The sequence below is a fragment of the Camellia sinensis genome, chromosome 11 (genome assembly GCF_055761805.1).
Source record: "Camellia sinensis isolate YWXY chromosome 11, ASM5576180v1, whole genome shotgun sequence".
Classification (NCBI taxonomy): domain Eukaryota; kingdom Viridiplantae; phylum Streptophyta; class Magnoliopsida; order Ericales; family Theaceae; genus Camellia; species Camellia sinensis.
Genome location: NC_138971.1, coordinates 143,267,295 through 143,294,427, shown reverse-complemented (window position 1 = coordinate 143,294,427; position 27,133 = coordinate 143,267,295). Strand labels below are relative to the sequence as shown.

Genomic DNA, 27,133 nt, shown 5'->3' with positions numbered 1-27,133 from the left:
TACCAGCGAAAACATACACATTGGTGGGTCTGGGCCGACACAAGGAAATGACATTCGAGTGTTTTCAAGTCCTGTGTTTGAACCCATGCCTGGCACACGGATGTTCACTAATCTTGTGTTTGAACTTACACCCGAGGGGTTAGAAGGAATTCTTGCTGTTGGAAGAGAAACAACACATGTTCCTCCTTCAGTAGTTCCCTTCGCAGCACCTTTTGTGGGACAACTGCCTTCCCCAAGGGGGTAGTCATATCCTTAACATCAACCAGCATAACAGGGGCTGTCCATTCTCATTCCCTAGGGACAACCAATCCCAAATGTGCCTTTATATGGACCAAGAAGGCCTCAAGCACAGGGAGTTCCTCCAAACCCTATGTTTGCTCCTTCAACAGGGGCCCAGCCAGCACAGAATGTTGTACGTAGAGACCAAATCGATGACATTGATAGAGAAATTTATAGACCTATGGCCCGGGTGGTCCAGACCCCTATTTACAGAAAGTCTTACCCAAAATGGGTAGATAGGTTACATGATTACCCAAGGCGGTATAAGATATCAGACTTTGCCCTTTTCTATGGGAATGGAAACCAGACAACTGTTGAACACATTGCCAGATTACAAGCCAATGTGGTGAATTTACCAATAATGATTACATGAAATTGAGACTCTTTCCAAACTCTTTAACTATGGCAACCTTTGTATGACACAAAAACCTTACACTTGGTTTTATTCAAACTTGGCAACAAATGGAGGAAGTGCTTCATGCCCAGTTTTTTCAAACAGAGCCTGAAGTACCTGTGACAGACTTGACAAGGTTGAGTGTCATGACCCGAACCCGCCCCTATGGATTAAGGTCATAACCGGCCAGTAATCAAGGGATTACCTACGCCCTCAAACCTGATCAAACTTGTTTTCAATAGAATAAGGGGGCCAAAACGAAAGCAGACTTGAAAATTTTGTCCAACGAGCTATGTTTACATGGTAAAACAAACATTCCATAATAACTCACACGTATAGTAAGATTACCAGTTTATGTGTCCAAGACCTTTCAAACATATTGTTAGCTTAACAAAAAGCCTATATACATGGTGATCCAACATATTCATCATAATAACAAAAGGGACATCAAAAGTAGAAGAAACAACGTAGAGTCTCATTCGTGAGACGTTCGGGCTGACTCCATAAAAACTTGATTCCTCTCATGTCTTTCACTGGGGCTGGGTTTGGATATCTCTTTGCTCACCTACACACACATGAATGAGAGTGAGCGATAGCCCAGTGAATAATATCAAAATAAAGGAGTACATGAGTGAAATTTGTAGCAGCCATACCAAACGACCTTAGGCCCATTCATGATTCTATCCAATACATCAAACGGCCTCAGGCCCAAATGTATCAAATGGCCTTAGGCCCAATTCGTCATTTTCAAATGGCCTTGGGCCCAACTGGTTCGTGTCAAACGACATTTAGCCCATTCATTCATGTCAGATGGCCTTTGGCCCAATCATACATATCAATGGTCTTTGGCCCAATCATTCATGTGAGACGGCCTTTGGCCCAATCATTCATGTCAGACGGCCTTTGGCCTAATCATTCACGTCAAATGTCAAATGGCCTTTGGCCCAATCATTCATGTCAAACGGCTTTTGGCCCAATTCGTTTATGTCAAACTGCCTTAGGCCCAATTCATTTCCGTATTCGTGTTTATGTGTGTCACATATCCGTGATCATGATCATATTCGTATTCGATTAATCTTATATTATGCAAAAGACTGATTCATCCACAATTCAAAATACCAATCCATAAGGCTCATACAGAAGTAACATTTGGAAAATAACGTACTTGAACCTATCTTTAATAAGGTATTACTCACAGTGATTTGCCGAATGATTTGCCCTTGTGCTTGACCCTACACATTTCATAAACATAATGGGTCACAAGCGATTCAATCTGTTCTTAATTTATACATTCTTCTTAGGCTTCTTTCTTATCCTTTTAACTCATTTATAATGTTCACTGCATGCCTAATAGTGCCTAGAAATGAAAGAGAACGGAAAACAAGTCACAAAACCACTTTTCAAAATTTCAGAAACAGGGCTCTCTGCTTGAGCGCAGACTTGGCCGCTCGAGCGGACCCTTAGGTCTGTAACAGTACTGGTTACCTCATTTTTGCGCTCAAGCGTAACTTTGGACTCTCGAGCTGAGAGTCAAAACATGTGACTGGGTGCTTGAGCGTAACTCCTCCCGCTTGAGCGAACATCATTGTCTGCAAAAATTCTGGGAGTTAACATTTCACACTCAAGCGGTGCTTTCCCTGCTCAAGCGGACATGCTGAATTCTGAAATTTCCAGAATTGCATTTGAAGCTCAAACTTAGTATTCAAAAGCCCAAAGCTCAAAGCTCGTGTTTTTAGTACAAAAACATGGAAGGTCAATGCATGGTATGAGAATATGGGTTATTTGAGACCAATTGACCAAAACCATGATCTAATTCTCAAATCATTTAACATTTTTCTTGGTATGGTTAAAGCTCTTGCATTCAAACTTCATACAAACTTCATACCTTCATGAATCATTTATGCATGTCAATTATTGACTCCAATCCTTCTTCAAATAGCACAAATGATGCTCAAAATTATGGAGTTCATCAAAATTATGCATGCATGTATGATTTGGTATCATATTCTTCATGTTTCAATAATCAACTTCTAATTACAACATAATCCTTAGAATTGAGTTTCATATCATGATAATTCTCTCATGCATGTAGTAAAGGACTCTCAAATTAACATGAACCACATGTTTCATGCTCAAATATACAAATTCATGGCAATTTCTTACATGCATGTGTACATTGACTTCAAATTCATCAAATTCAACTTAATTCTTGTTCTTAGTCACATAACAAGTTAGAATTCATGCAAGGATGAACTTAAACTCATGAAATGGAGTTCATTTACTCACATAGGTGTTCAAATCTCCCAAATTCTAGCTAGCTCTTTGAATTAACCTCCTCAATTTCAAGCTATTAGTTCAAATCCCCAATTTGGTGCTCCCTCTCTCTCTACAATCGGCTCACTCTCTCTCTAGAGTGTTTATTTCAGATTTTTGAGCTCAAAGTAAAATGAATATTAGCGTAATTAGGCCCTTATGTAAGCTTGCCTGATCAAATTTGATTAGGGCTAAGTAATGGTGCTTAATTCAATCAGTTTAAACTAATTAATTCGTTCCGAATCAGTTTTCAATTAAATTTGACCATAGGCTCTAAAAATCATGCCAATCACGATAATACAGTCAATTTCAGTTTCTGAAACCTCTACGGTCTTCAATTTTCAAATTATCGCAGTAAGTTGGACATATTTTCCTACGGTGAACATATATAGTTTCAAACACATGAATAATCACATAATTACCACTAAAAATCATATTGAACATATAATCACAATCATAATTAAGATTAATTAGCATAACATGGGACAGGGTTATCCCAATCTTCTCCTCTTTAGGAAGTTTGGTCCTCCAAACTTATTTTACCTCCATTCGTAAACAAGTGCGGGTAACGTAGTTGCATCTCATCCTCTTTTTCCTACGTGGCGTCCTTCCCATAGTGTTCTTTCCACTCTATCTTCACCATTGGGATGGACTTATTTCTCAACTGTTTCACTTGCCGGTCAATGATTCGTTCTGGCCATTCTTCGTATTCCATATTTTCATCGAGAGTTATCCGATGGTAATCAATCACATGAAACGGATCTCGAAGATAATCTTTCAATATTGATACATGAAACACATTATGCATTTGTTCGAATCCCGACGGCAAAGCAATCATATAAGTAACTGGACTAAGTCTTTCCAGAATTTGAAATGGCCCAATGTAACGGGGTGACAATTTACCTTTCTTACCAAATCTCAGCTAGCCTTTCATCGGAATCACCCGAATAAATACATGATCAGCAACCTTGTATTTAAGAGGCCTTCTTTGAAAGTCTACATAGTTCTTCTGTCGACTCTGAGCCGTCTTGAGCCTTTGTTGAATAATTTTGATCTTCTCAGAAGTGTCTTGCACAAGTTCAGGCCCAAGTAAGGCCCTATCTCTGACCTCTGTCCAACAAATTGGTGATCTACACTTTCTACCGTACAAAGCTTCGTAGGGTGCCATATCGGTGTTGGAGTGGAAGCTGTTATTGTATGCAAACTCTGCTAGTGGCAAATAATCTTCCTAACTCCCATGAAAATCCAAAACACACATTCTTAGCATATTTTCCAAGGTCTGTATTGTCCGTTCTGATTGCCCGTCTATCTGTAGGTGGAATGTGGTATTAAACCTCAATTCTGTTCCCATAGCTCTTTGCAAACTTTTCCACAATCTAGATACAAATTTCGGATCTCTATTCGAGACAATGGACATCGGAACCCCATGTAGGCGAACAATCTCATCAACATATATAGCAGCCAGTCTATAAGCATCAAATGTAGTTCTAACAGGTAGAAAATGTGCAGATTTAGTCAGTCTATCAACTACAACCCAAATAGAATCCATACCTCAAGGAATTCAAGGTAGATCAACAACGAAATCCATGTTTACATGTTCCAACTTCCATTCTGGAATAGGGAGAGGTTGAAGTAGACCGCCTGGCTTTCGGTGTTCAGCTTTAACTTGCTGACACTTAAGGCACTTGGACACATACTCTGCAATTTCTTTCTTCATTTTGGGCCACCAATAGCTTTGTTTCAAGTCCTGATACATTTTGCTATTACCCGGATGCATAGCAAACACTGATTTGTGGGCTTCATCTAAGATTCTCTTTCTTAATTCAGAAATGTTTGGAACACACATTCGATTTTGAATCTTCAACACTTCACCATCAATGCTGAATTCTGATTTCGGGTTTGCCTCAAACTCATCAATTATCTTCTTGAGGAACTCATCCTTTTTTTGCCTTTGCTTGATTTCAGTAACTGTTGCCGGTTCAGCTGAAATGAAGGCTGTTAACCCAGCTTGTTCGTGTAACACAACTTTAATCCCGGTTCTCTCGAGATCTAGCAAGATTTCTTTCTGTTCAGTAAGAAAGCAAGCTAAATTCCCTGTTGATTTTCTGCTCAAGGCATCAGCAACTGTATTAACTTTCCTGGGGTGATGTTGAATCTGAAGATCATAGTCTTTTATTATTTCAAGCTATCTCCTTTGTCGCATATTCAGCTCCTTTTGCGTAAAGAAATACTTCAAAATTTTGTGATCCGTGTAGACTTCGCATTTCACCCCATACAAGTAATGCCGCCAAATTTTCAAAGCAAATACAACTGCGGCCAATTCCAGGTCGTGTGTTGGGTAATTCTTCTCATGTGGCCTCAATTGCCGAGAGGCGTAGGCGATCACCCTTCCATTTTGCATTAATACACAACCCAAACCTTTATAAGATGCATCACTGAAAATCACAAAGTTTTTCGTACCTGTGGGCAATGTAAATACTGGCGCAGTGGTTAGTCTCATTTTCAGTTCATGAAAGGCAGATTCTCTTTTGTCATTCCATTCAAATGGTTGCCCATTGCGTGTCAGTTGAGTAAGTGGTACAGCTATTTTTGAAAAATCCTTAACAAATCTTCTATAGTACCCCACTAAGCCCATGAAACTGCGAACTTCTGTTACATTCGTTGGAGTGGGCCAATTCACAATTGCCTCTATCTTCTGTGGGTCTACTGAAATCCCTTCCTTGCTGATAACATGCCCTAAGAAAATGACTTCATCCAACCAAAATTCACATTTCTTTAGTTTGGAAAATAGTTTCTTTTCTCTAAGTGTTTGCAAAACGATTCTCAAATGTTGTTCATGTCCAGGTCTATTCTTCGAATATATCAGAATATCATCAATTAATACTACAACAAATTCATCGAGGTAAGGTTTAAAAATTTGGTTCATAAGATCCATAAATACTGCGGGGGCATTAGTCACTCCAAATGGCATAACAAGGAATTCATAATGACCATATCTCGTTCTAAATGCTGTTTTCTCTACATCTTCTGCCTTTACCTTCAACTGGTGGTACCCGGATCTCAAATCAATTTTAGAAAATACTTGTGATCCCTGCAACTGATCAAACAAGTCATCAATACGGGGTAAGGGGTATTTATTCTTTATCGTTACCTTGTTCAATTCACGATAATCAATACAAAGGCGTAAGGTTCCATCATTCTTTTTCACAAATAGTACTGGTGCACCCCATGGTGAAGTACTTGGTCGAATAAACCCCTTGTCCAGTAAGTCTTGTAACTATTCTTTCAGTTCTTTCATTTCAGTAGTAGCCATTTTGTAGGGAGTTTTGGAAATAGGTTGAGTGCTTGGCACGACTTCAACGGTAAACTCTATTTCCCTGTCAACTATTCACCTGCAATTCATCTGGGAATACATCTGGAAACTCACAAACAATAGGGATACTATTCAATTCAACATTCACAGATTGTTCAGATAGCACACAACACAAATAACCCTGGCATCCCTTCCTGATCAATTTACATGCTTTCATTGCAGATATCAAATAAGGTGGAGGCACTACCCCGTTACCCATGAACACAATTTCTTCCTCCCTCGGTGGTTTAAATATAATCCGTTTCATTACACAATCAATGGTGGCACAGTATTTAGTTAGCCAATCTATGCCCAAAATTACATCAAAATGTCTAAAGTCCAAGGGTAATAAATTTACATAAAAGGTAACATTCCCAATATGCATATCACAAAATCGACATACAGATGTACACAATACAGATTCTCCAGATGGAGTAGACACACATAACAAGTATGGCAATGATTCTAACGGTCTATTCAATATAGATGCAAATGCATAAGTTACAAAAGAGCGTGTTGATTCGGAGTCGATTAATACAAAAGCATCCTGATTGCATATAGAGATAGTACCTGAGACAACGGCTTCTGTGTTCCGTGTATCACCCGGAACAAGAACAAAGACTCTCCCTTGCCTCACAGTATTTCCAATAGTAATAGGCCTTGTAGTATTTCCCAATTTTGGGATTGACGCAGCTGAGCTAGCAGCTAACTTCCTACTGTTCCGATTACAATCTCTGGCCATATGCCCCGTTTTACCACATTTAAAGCAGGCTCCTGACACACGGTAACAAACTCTGCGATGCCTTTTACTACAAATATTGCATATTGGAGATGTATCTCGAGAAGAATTAGAAGTACTTGAGGAGCCCGTATTCTGTTTCTTTGATAATCTCTTCTTTGAGAAGAAGCCTTGTCTTGTACTGCTTTTCCAGTTAGTTGATGATTCGGTCTGTCTGGCTATATTAGCTTCTGATATTATGGCCCGATCTAATACATCAATATAAGTTTCTAGCTTTAACACATTCACCTTGTCTAAGATATCGTCTCGAAGGCCTCCTTCAAAGTGCCTTGCCTTCTTATAGTCGATGTCTACAATATGTGTTGCAAATCTGGCCAATTCAGTAAACTTGGCTTCATGCTCGACTACTGTCATGTTATTTTGTTTGAGTTTCATAAACTCCGACACTTTCCAGTTGCGGACACATTGTGGAAAGTAGTTGTCGTAGAAAATTTCCAGAAATCATGCCCAGCCAATGTCTTTATGATCCTCAAGCATTAACATTCACCACCTTCTCGCTTCGTCTTCCAGTGTAAAAGTGGCTAGTAATACCTTCTGTGTTTCTTGACAAGGAAATACCTCAAACAATTTTTCTATCCCAAGGACCCAAGCCTCTGCCTTCAATGGATCCAATCCTCCATGAAACTGTGGTGGTTTCATTTTCTTGAATTCTTTGGTGAGAGCTATTGTTCGGTCATCATTCTGTAGGTCTGGCATAGGTGGTGCTGGAGGTGGAGGTAGAGCTGGAGGGTGTGGCTATTGCCATTGTTGTTGCCTCAATGTTTCTGCCATTTCCTGAATTAATCTTTCCATCATATCCATTCTGGCAGTAGAAGACTCCTCTAGTTCATCACTTCTTGTTCTCACCATTATCTGATTAGACTTACATTATTCTATATGCAAAAATGTTCGCAAATATGCATATACAAAAGAGTATACGTATCCAATTAATTTACGATGCAAGTCATTCACAAAACATATAACACATAGTCATTTATTTTAAAGCATTTAAGCATATATTCGAAGTCTACAAGTTCAAACTTATCTCATGAATGCATCCTAGATCTTTTCTAAATGCTTATTGCTTATTTGGACAAGTGTGTGAGCTATTAACTCATGTTTTAATACCACCCTGTCATGACCCGAACCCACCCCTATGGATTAAGGTCATAATCGGCCAGTAATCAAGGGATTACCTCCGGCCTCAAACCTGATCAAACTTATTTTCAATAGAATAAGGAGCCAAAACGGAAGCAGACTTGAAAATTTTGTTCAACGAGCTGTGCTTACATGGTAAAAAAAACATTCCATAATAACTCACACGTATAGATAAAATTAACAGTTTATGTGTCCAAGACCTTTCAAACATATAGTTAGCCTAACAAAAAGCCTATGTACATGGTGATCTAACATATTCATCAGAATAACAAAAGGGACATCAAAAGTAGAAAAAACAACGTAAAGTCTCATACGTGAGACGTTCGGGCTGACTCCACAAAAACTTGACTCCTCTCATGTCTTTCACTGGGGCCGGGTTTGGACATCTCTTTGCTCACCTACACACACATGAATGAGAGTGAGCGATAGCCCATTGAATAATATCAAAATAAAGGAGTACATGAATGAAATTTGTAACAGCCATACCAAACGACCTTAGGCCCATTCATGATTCTATCCAATACATTAAACGGCCTCAGGCCTAAACGTATCAAACGGCCTCAGGCCCAATTCGTCCTTTTCAAATGGCCTCGGGTCCAATTTGTTCATGTCAACCGGCCTTTAGCCCATTCATTGAAGTTAGACGGCCTTTGGCCCAATCATTCATGTGAGACGGCCTTTGGCCCAATCATTCATGTCAGACTACCTTTGGCCCAATCATTCATGTCAAACGGCCTTTGGTCCAATCATTAATGTCAAACGGTTTTTGGCCCAATTCGTTTATGTCAAACGGCCTTAGGCCCAATTCATTTCCGTATTCGTGTTTATGTGTGTCACATATCCATGATCATGATCATATTCGTATTCGATTAGTCTTATGTTATGCAAAAGACTCATTCATCCATAATTCAAAATACCAATCCATAAGGCTCATACAGAAGTATCGTTTGGAAAATAATGTACTTGAACATATCTTTAATAAGGTATTACTCACAGTGATCTGCCGGATGATTTGCCCTTGTGCTTGACCCTACACATTTCATAAACATAATGGGTCACAAGCGATTCAATCCGTTCTTAATTTATACATTGCTCTTAGGCTTTTTTCTTATCCTTTTAGCTCATTTATAATGTTCAATGCATGCCTAAGAGTGCCTAGAAATGAAAGAGAACAGAAAACAAGTCACAAAACCACTTTTCAAAATTTCAGAAACAGGGTTCTCCGCTTGAGCGCAGACTTGGCTGCTCAAACGGACCCCTTAGGTCTGTAAAAGTACTGGTTACCTCATTTTTGCGCTCGAGCGTAACTTCAGACACTCGAGGTGAGAGTCAAAACATGTGACTGGGCGCTCGAGCGTAATTCCTCCCGCTCGAGCAGACATCATTGTCTGCAAAACTTTTGGGAGTTAACATTTCAAGCTCGAGCGGCGCTTTCCCCGCTCGAGCGGACATGTTGAATTCTGGAATTTCCACAATTGCATTTGAAGCTCAACCTTAGTATTCAAAGGCCCAAAGCTCGTGTTTTTGGTACAAAAACATGGAAGGTCAATGCATGGTATGCGAATATGGGTTATTTGAGACCAATTGACCAAAACCATGATCTAATTCTCAAATCATTTAACATTTTTCTTGGTATGGTTAAAGCTCTTGCATTCAAACTTCATACAAACTTCATACCTTCATGAATCATTTATGCATGTCAATTATTGACTCCAATCCTTCTTCAAATAGCACAAATGATGCTCAAAATTATGGAGTTCATCAAAACTATGCATGCATGCATGATTTGGTATCATATTCTTCATGTTTCAATAATCAACTTCTAATTACAACATAATCCTTAGAATTGAGTTTCATATCATGATAATTCTCTCATGCATGTAGTAAAGGACTCTCAAATTAACATGAACCACATGTTTCATGCTCAAATATGCAAATTCATGGCAATTTCTTACATGCATGTGTACATTGACTTCAAATTCATCAAATTCAACTTAATTCTTGTTCCTAGTCACATAACAAGTTAGAATTCATGCAAGGATGAACTTAAACTCATGAAATGGAGTTCATTTTACTCACATAGGTGTTCAAATCTCCCAAATTCTAGCTAGCTCTTTGAATTAACCTCCTCAATTTCAAGCTCTTAGTTCAAATCCCTAATTTTGTGCTCCCTCTCTTTCTACAATCGGCTCACTCTCTCTATAGAGTGTTTATTTTAGATTTTTGAGCTCCAAGTAAAATGAATATAAGTGTAATTAGGCCCTTATATAAGCTTGCCTAAGCAAATTTGATTAGGGCTAAGTAATGGTGCTTAATTCAATCAGTTTAAACTAATTAATTCGTTCTGAATCAGTTTTCAATTAAATTTCACCATAGGCTTTAAAAATCATGCCAATCACAATAATACAGTCAATTTCAGTTTCTAAAACCTCTACGGTCTTCAATTTTCAAATTATCGCAGTAGGTTGGACGAATTTTCCTACTGTGAACAGATATAGTTTCAAACACAAGAATAATCACATAATTACCACTAAAAATCATATTGAACATATAATCACAATCATAATTAAGATTAATTTGCATAACACGGGACATGGTTATCACATTGAGCCCAAGGCCTGATGAGATGGCTGCTCAATTCATTGCTAGATTCGAAAGAGCACAAAACAAATATAGGGCCATATTAGCTGAACCTAAATTTGTGAGGTTGACCCAAAGTGGGCTAAAGTTTAGGCTTCAAAAAAAGTTTGACTCAATAGAGTTTCGAGACCTAGTAGAACAAACTTATAAGGTCATTAGATATGAGACTCTCCTTAAGGAAGAATAAGATCGAAGTAATGTATCCTATAGGACCTATTATAGGGATCCTAATTGTGACATTGATGCAACAGAGATCATAGGAAAAGAGCCTATAATCCGTGAAACATTAATTCGAAAGGATACCACTGTTGATTTGTAGCTTAAAAAGAAAGATTTTCACAGGAAATATTCTTTTGATATATCAAAAGCAAATGACATATTTAATCATTTGCCAGCAGCACATTTTCTAAAATTACCTAAGGGGGTTGAGATCCCAACTTCAGAAGAAAAAAATGGTAAAATGTACTATAAATGGCATAACTCTTAGTCTCACTCAACTAAAAACTGTATTGATTTTCGAGACAAGATTCAAGAGCAGATTCGGAAAGGAACATTGAAATTTCCAACCAAAGCAGAAAAGGGAATGGGGATTGACATTGATCCATTTCTGGAGATCAGAGAAGCGACAGCCAATGTTGGCATACTAGACTTCCTTGCCCAAAAAGTAAAGAAGAACCTCTCCTTGAAGGAATTGGATGAGGTCAACGTGCAAATGCATGTTGCTAGCCAAACTGTCTTTAAGAAGAAGACACAGGGTTGACCAGCTGTAGACACCCCATTTTTGACCGTCCTCAAGACTTGGACGTCACCGCTTGAACACTCGGTGATCATCCATGTTTGTGTTCGTCTTGAGTTCCCGGAGGTCTCGGCTACGCGCCTTGCCTCAGGATTTCTCGACTCGACTATTTTGTGTCTGGTTTTGCACCAAACACTTGTGTTTTGCCTTGGAGGGGCAGGGAATGGCTTGTGGGCCATCCCCACACTCCACCGGCCATGGCTTGAGGCCATCGGCTGTGTTTTGTTTCCACCGGCCAAATTCTTGGCCGGCCGGCACTATAGATGGCCGGGTGGCTATCTTGTTTTGGGTAATTGCATTTTTGGCTGGTCGACTACTGTGCATCTGCTTTTGCAGATATTTTTGTGCAGCTGGCATACACTGTCACCCCCTCCATACACGTGTATGGAGGGATTGCCCTCTTGTTAGTTTCCTTTGGAAGCTTTACAAGACTAATTGTCTATAAAAGAGAACCTCTTCTCTCTTGTTTAGGGTTAGACAACTTAGACAACATTTTCAGAGCTTGAGCTTTAGGGTTAGGGTTTACATATATCCTCTATCTTTATATCTCTCTCTCTCTCTCTTGTGTTTAGTGTGTGTTTAGTCTTATTTTTGTGCACAAACACCCACCATCACACCTTTTCTTAGTTGCTGAGGTTCCAGAGGTCTTTCCTTGAAGCTTTTGGACTGGTTTGGAACCAAAAGAGCTGCTGGAACATTGTTTGTGAAGAGGGTCTACAAGGGTAAGACTTTTGCCCCTTTTTACCCCATTTTTGAAAAGCTTTTTAGCTTATTTTACATCTGTTTTTGAGCTTAGCATATAACATATAAAAGTCTTGTTTTTGTCTGCTCTAAATAGTTTGTTAAGGGTGTTTTAAGCTTTGGGGTTGTTTGACCCCTCTTAAGGCTTGTTTGGCCTTTGTTTTGTGCCATTTTGGTTGAGCTCCGGGACCATTGTGTTTGGGCCTCCTCACCACTGAAATCTTGAGGGATTTCAGAGGTGAGGATGGTGCCTTGAGGTCCTAGGAAGGAGAGGGCCACCCCCTCTCCTTGTTGTCCTTGAAAAGAGCTATTTTTGCCTCTTGAGGGAGCATCTAGTTTAAGTGTGTATTGACCATGCCTTGACTGATATTTATGCTTATTTTTCCATGAAATAGCATTGTGTTGAGTTGGTTTGGACACACCTTGCATGTTTTGCATACATGTCTTGTAATGCCATCATTTAGCCTTAACATGCATCTAGGCTTTGACCCTTGTTCAAGCATGTTTTAGGCCCTGCTTTGTGAAGCTTTTGTACTTGTTTTTCCATGCTTAAGGTCTGCCTTTAGTTGTTTTGGTCGACTATGGCATGCATTGCATAGCCCCTTTACATTGTTTAGCTTATAGGCTTTAAATGTGTGAAGTGTTGAGCATGCATTGTTTGATTTATTTCAGTGGTTTGACACCACTTATAGCATCATTTCAATCCTCATGACATGCTTGCATGCTTGCCTTTGATGCCTCTTTGATGCCTTATGAGGTTGTGCCTTATGCTCCATGTTTGGTCATTGTGCATGCCCTTGAATTTAAGTCATTTAGATGCCATCTAAGTGGTCTTTAGGCTTTGTTTTAATATGCTAAAACTCTGTTTTTGGTCATTTAATTCATGCCATGTTTGGTTTTGCTAAGGGTAGTTCAATACCTCCTTAGCTTGCCTTGAGTTCTGGACCTCTAATTGCATGCTTATGCTTGTCTTGTTGGCTTGGTTTGGCACCATTTTAACATGATTTTCAGAGCTTATGTTGCATGTCATTATTCCATGTTTTTGTGCTTACAAGCTGTCTTCATATGCTTAAGTGTTGGACCATATTTGCATGCATGCGCGTGTGTGTGTTGGACCTCACTTCCATAGTATTGGCCACTGATTTTGGCAAGCTTGCAAGTTACCCATGTTAGTTTAAGCCCACCCCTTTGCATGTTGTTGTATGCCCACCTTGTATGTTGTTGCATATTTGTGTGTTATTGCATGATTGGAGTTGCATGATTGAATGAAGTCACATGCTTGCTTGCATGCTCGAACACCCACATTGTGCCTTGCATACTTGTTAGTTGCATTGTCTCATGCCCTATGTCTTGCATGACCATTGTATGCCTTGTATGCTTCTTAGCATTGTCCATGTTGCATACTAATCGACATGCTTAGGATTACATTGCATTGGCATGTATGCTTCGCCTCTTGAATTGCTTGTGATAGAGGTTGAGTTCAATTTGCTTGATTATGTGCATTGCATTCCATATCAACATGCACACTTGATTCTTTGGGCCATCACGCATGGAAATGCGTGATTGGTGGCCCGAGAATCGAGGCCCATCCTCCTTTGAGTCATAAATATGATAAGGAGTGTGGTTGGTGCATACATTGCTTGAAATGCATTGCCATGCCAAGTTCTGTCCTCTGCTGCTGTCAAACCAGTTTTTGCAAGAAGATTTGGCCGGCCGGCCATCTTAAGTGCCGACCGGCCATCCATTGTTGGCCGATGGATTATTTTGTGGCCAGTGACCATCATACATGGCCAGTGACCAATTCCCTCAGCCGGTGGTGTTCCACAGCATTCAAAGAAGCAACCCTGAGATTTGTGCAGTCTTCAGAGAAGGATAACAGTCAAAACAGAGGCAACTTGTGCATGGCAGTGGCTTTTCGAGCGGAGTCGAGCGCGCATTGCATTGGGCCCTCTTCTCGAGGCTGTTTACTGCTTTCATTAGATTAGTTAATTTGTTAATTAATTAATTGGTCTGTAATATTTAATTAGCTTATAGGTTAATTAATTTGTATTATTCTTTCGGTCTCTCCGAGCGAGGGCAAATTTGTAATAAGTGTGGGTGCGTGTGTGCATGTCTTCCAACCCCCACTTCTTTCTCCCTTTTACTTACCTGCTTTTGATGGTTAGTATTAGGACATGTTTACTTTAGCATACCTTATGCTATGCATGCGTGCATCATTCATTAGTCTTGCATGCACCAGGCTCGGCGCATCATGCTAACTGCATAAAGTATTTCAAATCTAACTTGAATACATGCTATCTGTGCATTTTCACATGTCATCCTTAGATTAGCCGAGCCTATTCTAGATTGCATTCTGTATGTGTTGCATTAGCCACTTAACATGGACTTGGATCATGCATTGATTGCTAATGTGTTCTTGTCTTGGCTCGGAGTACATTGTAAGTATTTTTATGCTTTAGCATCTCGCATGAGTGTGAATGTCAACATGACAACATGCTTACCATGTGGCTAGATGCTTATGTGATATAAACTGCTTGAATGCCTGTGGGTGAAGGTTGAGTTGTTTGAGTTAGAACAACTCATTGAAATCCGTGCTTTAGCCTACTTGCGAGTAGCAAATTTCAAACTGTTTTTCAAACAAACGGATATGCAATGCTTCGTTCCAAATTAGGCAATCTAGTCTATATTTTTGTGTTGTGCGCATCACATAGTAATTCTAGCTAATTAACTGGAATAAGAACACATAACATTTTCAAGAACGGATATCACGGTTAGTAGAGGCCGATCTTCGGATCGGGCGAGAGGGGGTGCTCATAGCTAACCTTCCCCAATCGTACCCAAGCTCCCGAGCCGAGGCAACTTTGGTGATGATGGACACGTGGCCTTTGGCACCGAGTCAGGGTTTCCTAAATTCCCCCATAAAAAATATTTAGGTGGCGACTCTGTATCTGGAAAAGCAGTCCATGTTTGGCACTTCTTTTCAAAAATCTGTTTCTCAAAACGATTTTCCGGATTTGGACTCTTTGGTTCAGATTAAGAACCGTGACAATTTGAGAGTCCTGAACTGTAGCGAGCCCAAAACGAAGAGAACGGGACTCGTCCTCCCGGGGCGTTCGGGGACGTCTACACCAGCAAGTGGGCAAAGTTTCGTAGGCCAAAAGGATGATTCTAGCGAAGAAACTTTAGATGATGACTTGCTTGAAGCATCTATTATACAGCGAATGTGTCCCAGGTGCAGATTGAGTTACAAATGGCTGAAGGGGTTTCCAGTTTGTGGGAAGCAATACTACAAAGACGTGCAGAAAGATCGTAGGCTAGTCAGTACCTACAACAAGAGAGCATACCCAAGTGGTCTTAGCCAGCAGCCGTCCTTGGTTGGGCCACCAGACGTTAGGAATTTGTCGAGAGGTAAGAGACCTTTGTATGAAACTAGGCCACCAAACTACTATAGGATGGTCAACAAGCCTGTAAGTAAGCTTGAACTTGGCTTGAGACAGGGAACCAAGGCCAATGATTGGCTTTCGAAGATAAAAATAGTAGGCCCAACAACTGGCACAATGGGTTCATGGGTACCAGGAGTACTAGACTGGTTTGTCATGCAGAACAAACTTTAAATGATAGCAACCCATGGAAAAGCCTTTGTAGGCAAAGACAGAATGATCAAGCCTCCTTTGGTGGCTTCAAATAATTGGGTCTTACTAAAAAACCCAAAGACAAAGGAACCAGACATGGTTCCTATGATCTCCAGATCTCAAAGGAGGAAGATCCAACGAAGGTTTACCCAATACCAGAAGGATCTAAAGGGAACTGGTGAGGGTACCTCTTTGGCGCAATCAAGAGGTCAAATAGGAGAATGAGAGAGTTCAAAGCCTAATCCCAAGATTAATAGAAGTGCTAGCAGAGAGAAATTGGCTAAGGTTTATGCTGAACTGAAAGCCAAAGAGAAATCAAGTTTGGCAGGCCTCGAAAAGGCCTTCATGGAAAATAATGACGACATTGAGACAGACGGAAGAACTAAGCCAGACTAAGAAAAGATATTGGCTGAAGAAGAAATGTTTGAGGCCTTCATGGCTAAGAAAGCATTCATGGCTAAACAAATAGAATATGTATTCAAGATAGACCAACAACAGACTGTTACTAAGGAGCCTACTAACTTAGAGGTTTCAAAATGCAGCATGGAAGATGTATCCCATGCATCAGGTTAGACCAACACAGAAGGGCAGCATGTATAACCAGTAGTACAATTTGGATCATTCTCTCCAATGCCAATCAATATGGTCTACGTGCTGCCACAAGAGTTTCACGCTGTAGAGGGAAATTAGGAAGGACAGGAAGATGATCCTGTAGAAATCTCCAATGAGGATTTGCAAGTTAGCATAGTCCAGGATGAGTCTGAAGTAGCCAAGCCTATGGAGACTGATAAAGAAAATGAAGAGGTAAGCATAGTTACCATATTCTACCCCTTTGAATATCCCACATTGTCAATGACTCAACATGTTAAACCCTTGTATATTAAGGTATACTTCGATGGGATAGAGATGAACAGGGTATTAGTGGATAATAGGGCAACAGTAAACTTGCTTCCTCGTTTATCTTTGAGGAAATTGGGCAAGGGAAATCCTAGATTGATCCCAATGAGCACGACCATTGTTGGTTTTGCTGGGGACAAGCAGATGGCCTAAGGCACGTTACCTATTAATTTGAGTATGGGAACAAGGGATTGTATGACTGCTTTCTTTGTTATAGACAACAATGCCAAGTACAATGCCTTATGTGGTAGATATTGGATCCACACAAACAAGTGTGTGCCCTCCTCTTTACATCAAAAAGTGATATTGGCCCTGAGCAATGGGGAAACAGAGGAAATAAATGCAGATCCACTGCCCTTCAATGCATGTGCAACGCCCCCAAAATAATTACAATAATTCATCTATGAATGACTAATACCAGATGACATAAAAAGAATAATAGAATTTCATTGACCAAAGTTAATGTACAAAAATGTCACATGCGATATACATTCATAAGCTCTATCTTGAATCTATAGCATGTGGTACCAATCTAATGCTTAACAAAAGACATGCCTTACAGGCTTACATCTTTCCAAGATTATACTTGGTTACAATAAAAGAGAGTCTTAAGCTCCATACATATAAAGCCCTAGGCTTGTACAAATATTAAATACAAAACAATCAAAATAGAGCCTTCAGCTCCTAGGTCCTCCCAAGCTAAGTCCTCGGAGGAGGCATGACACCAACACCTGAAAATGGTTTCCCAAATAGAGTGAACCAAAGCCCAGTAGAAACAATCTAACACAATATATGAATATTGACAAAGATATAAGTACGATGCATATGTTCAATGCCCAAATGACAAAACTTTTATAATTTTTCCCACAACCACGTTATGTCACACTTACATCTCAATCCATTAGTCATACCCATTTCATTTAGTCATTCAAACAGAGGATGCACCCCTTAGACCTCCAACCAACATAGTTATCATATAAGATACACTCACTTGCCATTTTACAAAAATTTTGTCCGTGGGAATCGGTACTCATGTACACGCGTGGTTTTCAGGACTTTCACCCTAGACACACAGGCCAACTTAGTTTAATGGAGTCCATCAATTTTCTCCTTCCAAACATGGAGTACATTTCCTTTCTCCTCCCAAACATCATACATATACGATGTATATAAATCATAATCATATTCAATGATAATGGCTAAGAGATTAGTTTTAATTCGCCTAATCCACATGCAATTTCTACAACAATCATGGCCATCCTCCACCGATAGCCCAAAACATATATTTCTAAACAGATACACAATCTCAAAGACAGATAAATTATCCAAATTTTCATAGGTGAGAGGTAACATACATTTAACTCCACCATTTATATAAACATTCATCTAAGTTCACATTTCCAATGGCAATTTCATTTATTTATACAAAGTAATTATTTGAGATATTTTAGGGCAAACTTCCCCTTTTTCCAACATCCACTCCAAGTATCAAAATCAATCATTTTAACATAGCACAAGCTCATATTTACTCCCATAACCATTTCCAATACACCCATTCAAAAACCTTTCTTTTGATTTTAAACCAAAACCCTGGGTTCGTTCAAAATTACCTCAAATCCCAATATTTCTCTCACACCAACAAATAACTAAGTTAAAACTCATAGAAGAGTATAGAAAGTCCCTACCTCACGTTTAGAAGACCAAGGGAGAAATGGAAAAGCTCCAAAGACATCAAAGCCAAGATTGATTCAGATCGAAACGTAGCTCTTGATGTGTTCTACCTTTTTAACAAAGGCACAAGGCCAAAGAAATCACTAGATCTAGATGAAAAAGTAGAGAGAATGTAGGTTTTAGAGAGAGAGGGTCTCAACTTTAGGGTTTGGAGAGAAAATAGATCTGAAAAGTGATGTAAAAAGTCACTTTCGTGAATTGATATACGCATAGTCCGCTCGAGCACAAGAATTGGCACTTGAGTGTCAGACACAATAAGTTGTTCCGTTCGAGCGCAAGAAGTGACGCTCGAGCGTAGAATGCACACTCCGAGTAGTTTTACAAACAACTGACCAATCGCTTGAGCGCAAGAATGGCTACCTGAGCTAAACCTGCTCGAGCGCAAAAAGGATCGGTTGAGCGTAGATTACACTCTCCTAGTAGTTTTGTAGACCTACAAAAGTAATAAGAGTTTGCAAAGCCCGCTCGAGTGCAAGAAGTGCCGCTCGAGCGGAGGATCAAAATTCTGGACAACAATAGTTTGAAAACTAAGCAACCAACCTATCCCAAACGCAACCACAATGATCCCATAGCCAAATCTAAGGAGATACAAGGGAAGCAAGATGTAAACAAAAATATAAAACCATTAAACCCGAGTTCGGGATATAACAAAGTCGGGTCAAAATCGGAATCGCTATAGCATGTGCAGATTTTGCAGAAGCAAAGTTGTATACCGAAGGGGTGGTTCCATTAAGTGTGCTAAGAAAGCATGATGTAACAACCGAAGTAACGGCTGATGAGGAAGTGACACACCTGAAACATTTGGTACAAGAAAGTGCTGATGATGAATACGACTACATTATCAAGGATACCAACAATGCCTGGTTGTAGGCAGGAGAATCAAGATGCCAGACCATTGGCTTTAGTCAAGTTCTACACATTAGACATTGATGCTATAGTCCAGAAAGTCGAGAAGGAAGAAAGGAAAGCTATAATGATTGGCTACAAACATGAGTAACAGGAGGCCAAATCATTAGCTCTAAGTAGGTATTGTGCGCTGGACATTGAAACTAAAGTTAAAAAAATATAGGAAGAAGAGGCTTTATGGACGAATTTTGTCTATGAAGAAAAAAGTAAAGATACTAAACCAGGAAGGGTTATGACAGATCAGGGTGAAAAAAGTCACTTCGAAGCTAGAAGAAGCTAAAGGAGAAACATTGGTAAGCATTCAGATGCAAGATCTTTTGGAAGAAGTAAATCTAGGAGAAACTTCAGCACAACAACCTACCTACATCAGTGCTTGGTTGGATCCCATTGCCAGGGGCTAGTTATTGACTATCTTGAAGTAATATAAGGATTGTTTTACTTGGTTGTACAATGATCTACCTGGATTGGACAGGTCATTGGTAGAACATAGACTTCCAGTCAAGCCAAACTTTAAGCCATATAAGCAGAAGCCTAGGTGAATGAGTCTTGAGGTGGTTCAAAAAGTGAAAGAGGAGATTGCTAGGCTCCTCAAAGCAGGCTTTATTAAAACAGCTAGGTATGTTGAGTGGCTGTCTAATATCGTGCCTGTGGTCAAGAAAAATGGTAAGTTGAGGGTATGCATTAATTTTAGAAATCTGAATTTAGTAACTCCAAAGGATGAATACCCTATGCTTGTAGTTGATCTGCTGGTGGACAGTTCAGTAGGACACAAGATCTTGTCTGTGATGGACGGACACTCTGGCTACAACCAGATATGCATAGTTGAGGAGGATGTTCACAAGATAGCTTTCAGGTGTCTTGGGAACATTGGGACCTTCGAATAGGTTAAGATGCCATTTGGGTTAAAGAATGCTAGGGCAACATATCAGAGGGCAATGAACACCTTCTTCCATGATCTCATTGGAGGATACTTAGAGTGTTACATTGATGATATTGTTGTAAAATCTTAGTCTATGGAAGAGCATCTAGTTCATCTCATAGCATCTTTCAAAAGAATGAGGAAATTTAAGTTAAAGCTTAATCCACTCAAATGTGCTTTCGGGGTATCAGCTGGAAACTTCTTGGGGTATATAATTCACAAGTAGGGAATACAGATTGATCAGAACAAAGCCAAAGCCATCATTGAGGCCAAACCCCCATCAAGTAAGAAAGAATTGCAAAAATTATTTGGCCAGGTTAATTTTCTTCGAAGATTTATTTCTAACACTACTAGAAAAACTAAAGTTTTTTGTTCTCTATTGAAGTTAAAAAATGAAGAAGAATTTATGTGGACAATAGAGCATTAAGCTGCCATTGAAGAAATAAAAGCCTATTTGGTTAAGCCTCCAGTACTAATGCCACCAAGGAATGACAAACCTTTGAAGTTATACATTGCTGCAGTTGAAGAATCATTGAGAGTTTTCTTGGCCTAGGACAATGAAGAAAGCATGGAGCAAGCAGTCTATTACTTTAGTAGGTTTTTAAACTCTTATGAATGTAAATACTCAGCTATAGAAAAGCTTTGTTTAGCCTTGTACTTTTCAGCAATGAAATTAAGATATTATCTTTTGGCTCCTGTTGTCTTGGTAATTACAATCACATATTTGGTTAAATATATGTTATCTAGAGCAATATTGAGAGGGAGAATTGACAAATGGATTCTAGCTTTGTCAAAATTTCATTTGGAATATGTCCCCCAAAAGGCAGTGAAAGGTCAAGTATTGGCCAACTTCTTATCTGATCATCCATGTCAAACAGAAAGTCAAGAAATAATGGAACTTGACATAGCAAATCTGGAGCCATGGCAGATGTGGTTTGAAGGATCAAAGGCTAATGGGCTGGTTGGAGTTGGTGTTGTGATTAAATCTCCACAAGGGGCAGAAACCACACATGATTTCAGAATTGATAAGACCACCTGTTCCAATAATCAAGCTGAATACGAAGCCTTGGTTGTGGGACTTGAGATACTTATTGGTTTACAGGCTCATGTAGTTGACATATTTGGAGATTCCCGATTGGTAATTAATCAAGTAAAAAGGGGTCTTTAAATGTCAAAGTGCAAGTATATTGCCATACTATGTTGCTACTGTACATTTGCTATCCCACTTCCTAGTGGCAAATGTAACTTACATCCCAATATTCATGAATCACAAGGCCAATGATGTGGTCCAGAAAGTTTCGAATTTTAAAAGAACGGATTATACTCAAATAGACATGAGCTAAGCAACATACTAGAAGCTGATACCACCTTTAGCAAAATGAGGTATATTGGTAGAAGCTAATCAAGATGACTTGAAAAAACAGGATTGGAGACATCCAATCATTCATTATTTGACTGGCTCTTCTTCGAAGACCAGTAGAAAGCTTAAAGTACAGTCAATGCAGTTCATAGTGTATGGGAATGCTCTTTATAACATAGGGGCAGATAGTCTTCTATTAGAATGTCTGGGACCAAAGGAAGTATTGACAACCATGACTAAGGTGCATGAAGGCATTTGTGGTGCTCACTAGTTTAGTGTTAAAATGAGATGGTTGCTTCGAAGGCACTCTTATTACTGGCCAACCATCCTTAAGGATTGCATAGAGTATGCAAAAGGTTGCCAAGCATGTCAGAAGCACGGTACAATAAGGCATGTTCCAATAACTGATCTACATCCAACAGTGAAACCTTGGCCATTTAGAGGGTAGGCAATAGACATGCTAGGGAAAATTTACCCACCTTCTTCGAAGCAACATTGTTTCATTCTAGTGGCCACAGACTACTTTACTAAGTGGGTTGAGGCTAAGCCTTATAAGACTATAGATCATACAGAGGTAATTGATTTCATCAAGGAATTAATTTATAGGTTTGTTATTCTATAGACCATAATTGTGGATAATGAGACTGTGTTTGATGGAAAGCTAGTAAAAGCTTTCGTAGCAGAATTTGGAATTAGTTTTGTTAATTCCACCCCTTATTATACACAAGCAAATGGTCATGCAAAGTCATCTAACAAGTCCTTGAAGAAGGGAATACAGATGGTTGTGGAAGACAATCCTAGAGATTGGCACAACTTATTATTAGATGTATTATAGGCTTATAAGACTTCCCAAAGATCAAGCATAGGAGTTACCTTTTATGCCTTGGTATATGGACACGATGCAGCATTGCCTGTGGAGATCAATATAAAGTCCTTAAGGGTCAAATGCCAAGATCATCTAAGTGTTGATCAATATCATCAAAGCATGCATTTAGAATTAGAAGATGTGAATGAAGCTAAAATTTTGATACTAAATAATATCCTTTTACAAAAGAGAAAGGTAGCCAAAAGCTATAATAAAAGGGTCAAACACATCAGCTTTGATGAAGAAGACTTGGTGTGGAAAACAATACTTCTAATAGGAATTAAAAGCCATAAGTTTGGCAAATGGTCATCTAATTGGGAGGGACCATACCAAGTGCATAGAGTTTTTCCTGGAGGAGCTTGCCATTTGAAAAATCTAAATGGATATGTACATCCCAAGAAAATTAATGACAGATATTTGAAACCTTATTACCCAACTGTGTGGGAGACACAAGGAGTATAGAGACAATATATGGAAACATCAAGAAGAAACAATAAACACTTGTGTAAAGAATAATGTTTCATTTTATAAAAATTTAAGTACATTGTGTCATAAATTGGCCCAAAACTCATTACAATGTTTCAATTGTTCCCTTATAATAAGCTTTCTACTCTTAAGTGATGAGAACAATTGTATAGTTGTGTTCATCTCCTGCCTACGATTGAACAGCCCCTGGTGAGGAGTGTGCAACCTCTCTACATTTTGCTCCAAAGCCAGGTTGATTGTTGCTAACTCCTTCTCCAATTCTGCCTTCCTATGCAAGAGCTGAGCTTGAAGTTGAAAAGCAGAGGAGTGTTTCCCCTTCAGTACTGACACTTCAGAGTGACTGTGAGAGACAAACTCTTTATCTTTTAACAGCTCCTCTGCAGTTGTAGCCATTTGGCAGATATTGACATAGAAGTCAATGGGATGCTGCTGCGCACCCAAAATGACGTCGTTTTGATGGCCAAGCTGATTTGAAAATGTAATCTGCAGCACTGAGTTTCGAACCCTTGACCTCTCCAAAAAAGAAGCACAACACTAACCACTGTGCCACTTTGTATCCTTACTAAGATTAAGGACATATATTTTATTTATTATATTATTCAAACAATCAATATATATGTATATACACCCAAGTGATGTCATCCAAAAAAAAAAAAAAAACTATATGTATATAAATCTAACTGGGTGGATGTCATCATCTCACTTTACTATGTGGTTCTTAATTTCATAGTGATAAAATAAATAATGTCCATTCAATTTAATTTATATTTTTTATTAATTAATGAAGCCACTCAATTCGATATATATATATATATATATATTTGAACCTATTCATCTAAACAAGAAGACAAATGACAAAAAAAAAATGATTACTTCAAGAATAAACAATACAATTTGTCAAATCAATAAGTAAAAAAAATAATTATCAAGTTATGCCAAAAACTACAATATGTCCATCCAAAACAACACTTAAAAAAATTCCAAGACTCAAACAAAATTCTATAAAACCCATTTGAAATATTCAAAATATGTCTCAAAAAAAATATCATTATCTAAGAATTACAGTAAAAAATAAAATAAAAATATTACATTTCAATTCTGTGGAAGAGATTGTGAATGACTAATTTTTTAAAAAAAAGTTTCATTATCTAAGAATGACTCGCCCCCCGTGGGATTGAGCTCTCTTTCATCAAATGACATCCCCTGAAAAAATAAAAATGAATAAATGTAAGAATATATTGGAATCAATTTATTTTATTTTATTTTATTAAAAACAAACAACATTACAAACTTAAGAAAATTGCATACCTAAGAAGTTTGTGGATTAAATGATATTTGTGAAGATAAAGGGGTAGACTGTGGGTAATTGGATAAGCACGCAATGTTAGTATCGTCTAGCTTGAAAAGATTGTTACCATAATTTATCAATTGTGGCCAATAGGGTATCCCAACATCTTAATTCATAAAATACTATTAGAAGTAAATATACTATTATAAGAAAATTTTAATATATAAAAAATAAAATCTAACTTGTGAGCGGCATAAAGAGGAACTTTGATCAGTTAACGTGTTGCTTGATTGGCCAATTTTCTAAAAAAATTGTAACATTTATCAATACATTGCATGAGTGAAAAAGAAAACAAAAATTAGAATCAAGTAGGTAAGCAATACCTTATGAAGGCCGGTAGGTTGTGAAATAATTTTTGTCCTCTTATTAGTCTTCTCTTGTTAAGGTTTTAATCTACCCCCACCCTTTTGTCCACCTTCTTTTTTTCTTTTCTTTTTTTAAGCCTTTAACTCGTGCAAAGTTAGGATTAAAACTCATATCAATGTTGCTTCCACTACCATAAGTGCCTGAATCATCAATGTAGCTTGCTTTTCATGCTCCTTTCGGATACGACTAGCCCTATAGTTCGGACTCCCGTGGTTTTGAATTTGATTTCACAAGTGCAATGTGAAATAGATAAACACAAATGAGTCCAAATTCAACAAATCTTTTGGAAAATCGATGTTTGAATCAAATGCCAAAAATGGACTGCTTTGCCAGATTTCAGAGTCGCCACCTAAATATTTTTGGGAAAATTTAGGAAACCCATGACTTGTGCCAAAGGCCACTTATCCATCATCGCCAAAGTGTCTCGGCTCGGGAACTTTGATATGAGATGGAGCACCCCACTCACCTGATGAAAGATCTGCCTCTACTAATCATGATGTGATTTTTATTTACATTATATGATCTTGTTCCGGTTATTATGCTATTTTTACTAGGTGATGCACACAAGTATAGACCAATTCGCAAAATTTGGAACGCATTGATTTTATGTTTGTTTTAAAAAAGTGTTTTGAATACATGTCACTTGGAAAAAGCGAGCTCATATTTTACATTAATCAATTTATTCCAACTTAAGTAAAAAGACATTCATCCACCGGTATTCAAACATGTATATCATTTAAGCACTTAGCCCCATGGAAAACATGCTCGATATGACAACAATCACATACATGCAATATGTTAAAGTGAGAAATGCTCACCTAGTACTCCAAGGCAAGCCAAATAAAACAAAATAATTAGAAGAAATGCATGCTCCTAGACAATGCAATATGACTAATGCAACACACACATTATGTAAATAATGAGTTCGGCTACTAGCATGGCATATGAATCAATTTAAGGCATGCGATAGAGCATGTATTCGAGTAATGAATTCGAAATTGATATTGGTTAGTATGATGAGCCGAATCCTTATGCATACAAAATGAATGGATGCAAATCATGGAAACTGACAAGGAAACATGATGTTCTATGCTACCATTATAAGCGGGTAAATAAAAAGGAGAAAGAAATGGGGTTAGAAGACATCACAATTATTACATATTTGCCCTCGTGCAATGGGGTTCGAATGAGTGTCCAAGTGTCCAAATTAAATTAACTATTACAAATCCGACTGACTAATAAATTAGCTAAACTAATTACTTATTACAAATTTTGGAATGAATAATAAGTAAATAACTAACCATCTAATTTATTACAACAAAGGCACTATGATAATAATAATGACAACAACGAATTACAACAAGATTATGTACAACAATAATGTGAAAATGGATTAAAAAAATGATTACAACTATAACATAAACGACATTAATAATGCATAAGAATCGGATGCGTGCTCATGCGGACAATCTGCAGAAGCTACTCTGTCTGCCTCCCTGGAAAATCTGCCATGTTTCACCCTCAGCTACTGTCCCCTGTTTCTGCCAAAACACTCTATTTACCAAACATTAGAGCTCGACCGACCCCTAATGAGGCCCAACCGGGTCCAAATAAGGCCAGCCTTGCCCTAATCTAATGCAAAAATCTGTTTTTGTGCTATGGGGTGAAAATAGTGCAGACAGAGCAACTTTAAGCCATGTTTGTCCCTTCTGCTCTCCTCTATCATGAAACTCAAGAGAAGAGTGAATTCGAGTATGAAACCATCAATAGACACAAGTTGATGGCTTGATGATTTTGAACAAAATTTGGACAAAACAATTAATAAATGAAATGAAATACGACCACCTCTCACTTTCATCATGAATTTGGCTCAAAGAGGGAGATAGACATGCCTCAAGTTTCGTCAAAATATCATGGATCGATATGTGACAACTCTTGAAGCGATGAACTTGGCAAATATATAGTTTTTACTTCTTCGTACTACTTATCTAGAGCAATCCAGTTGAAGTAGGTAAAAAATTGAACAATATTATGATTAACTATCAAATACCTCTTTAATGCTGAATTGAAGCTTTCACTAAGCTGGGTGCTTCGCATTCTTGCGGTGAACAAATATTTCATGTATACGTGCCCCCATTGCTCTCTTTTTTCCCAAGTCTTCTTCATCCACGC

At 38.5% G+C, this 27,133-nt stretch overlaps 1 protein-coding gene across 1 annotated transcript in view; it reads left to right on the top strand.

Moving 5' to 3' along the window:
• The window catches only part of LOC114275342 (G-type lectin S-receptor-like serine/threonine-protein kinase CES101), a 52,751-nt gene that overhangs the window by 8,623 nt on the left and 16,995 nt on the right, over window positions 1-27,133 (top strand). The gene's annotated exons all lie outside the window — the stretch shown is intronic.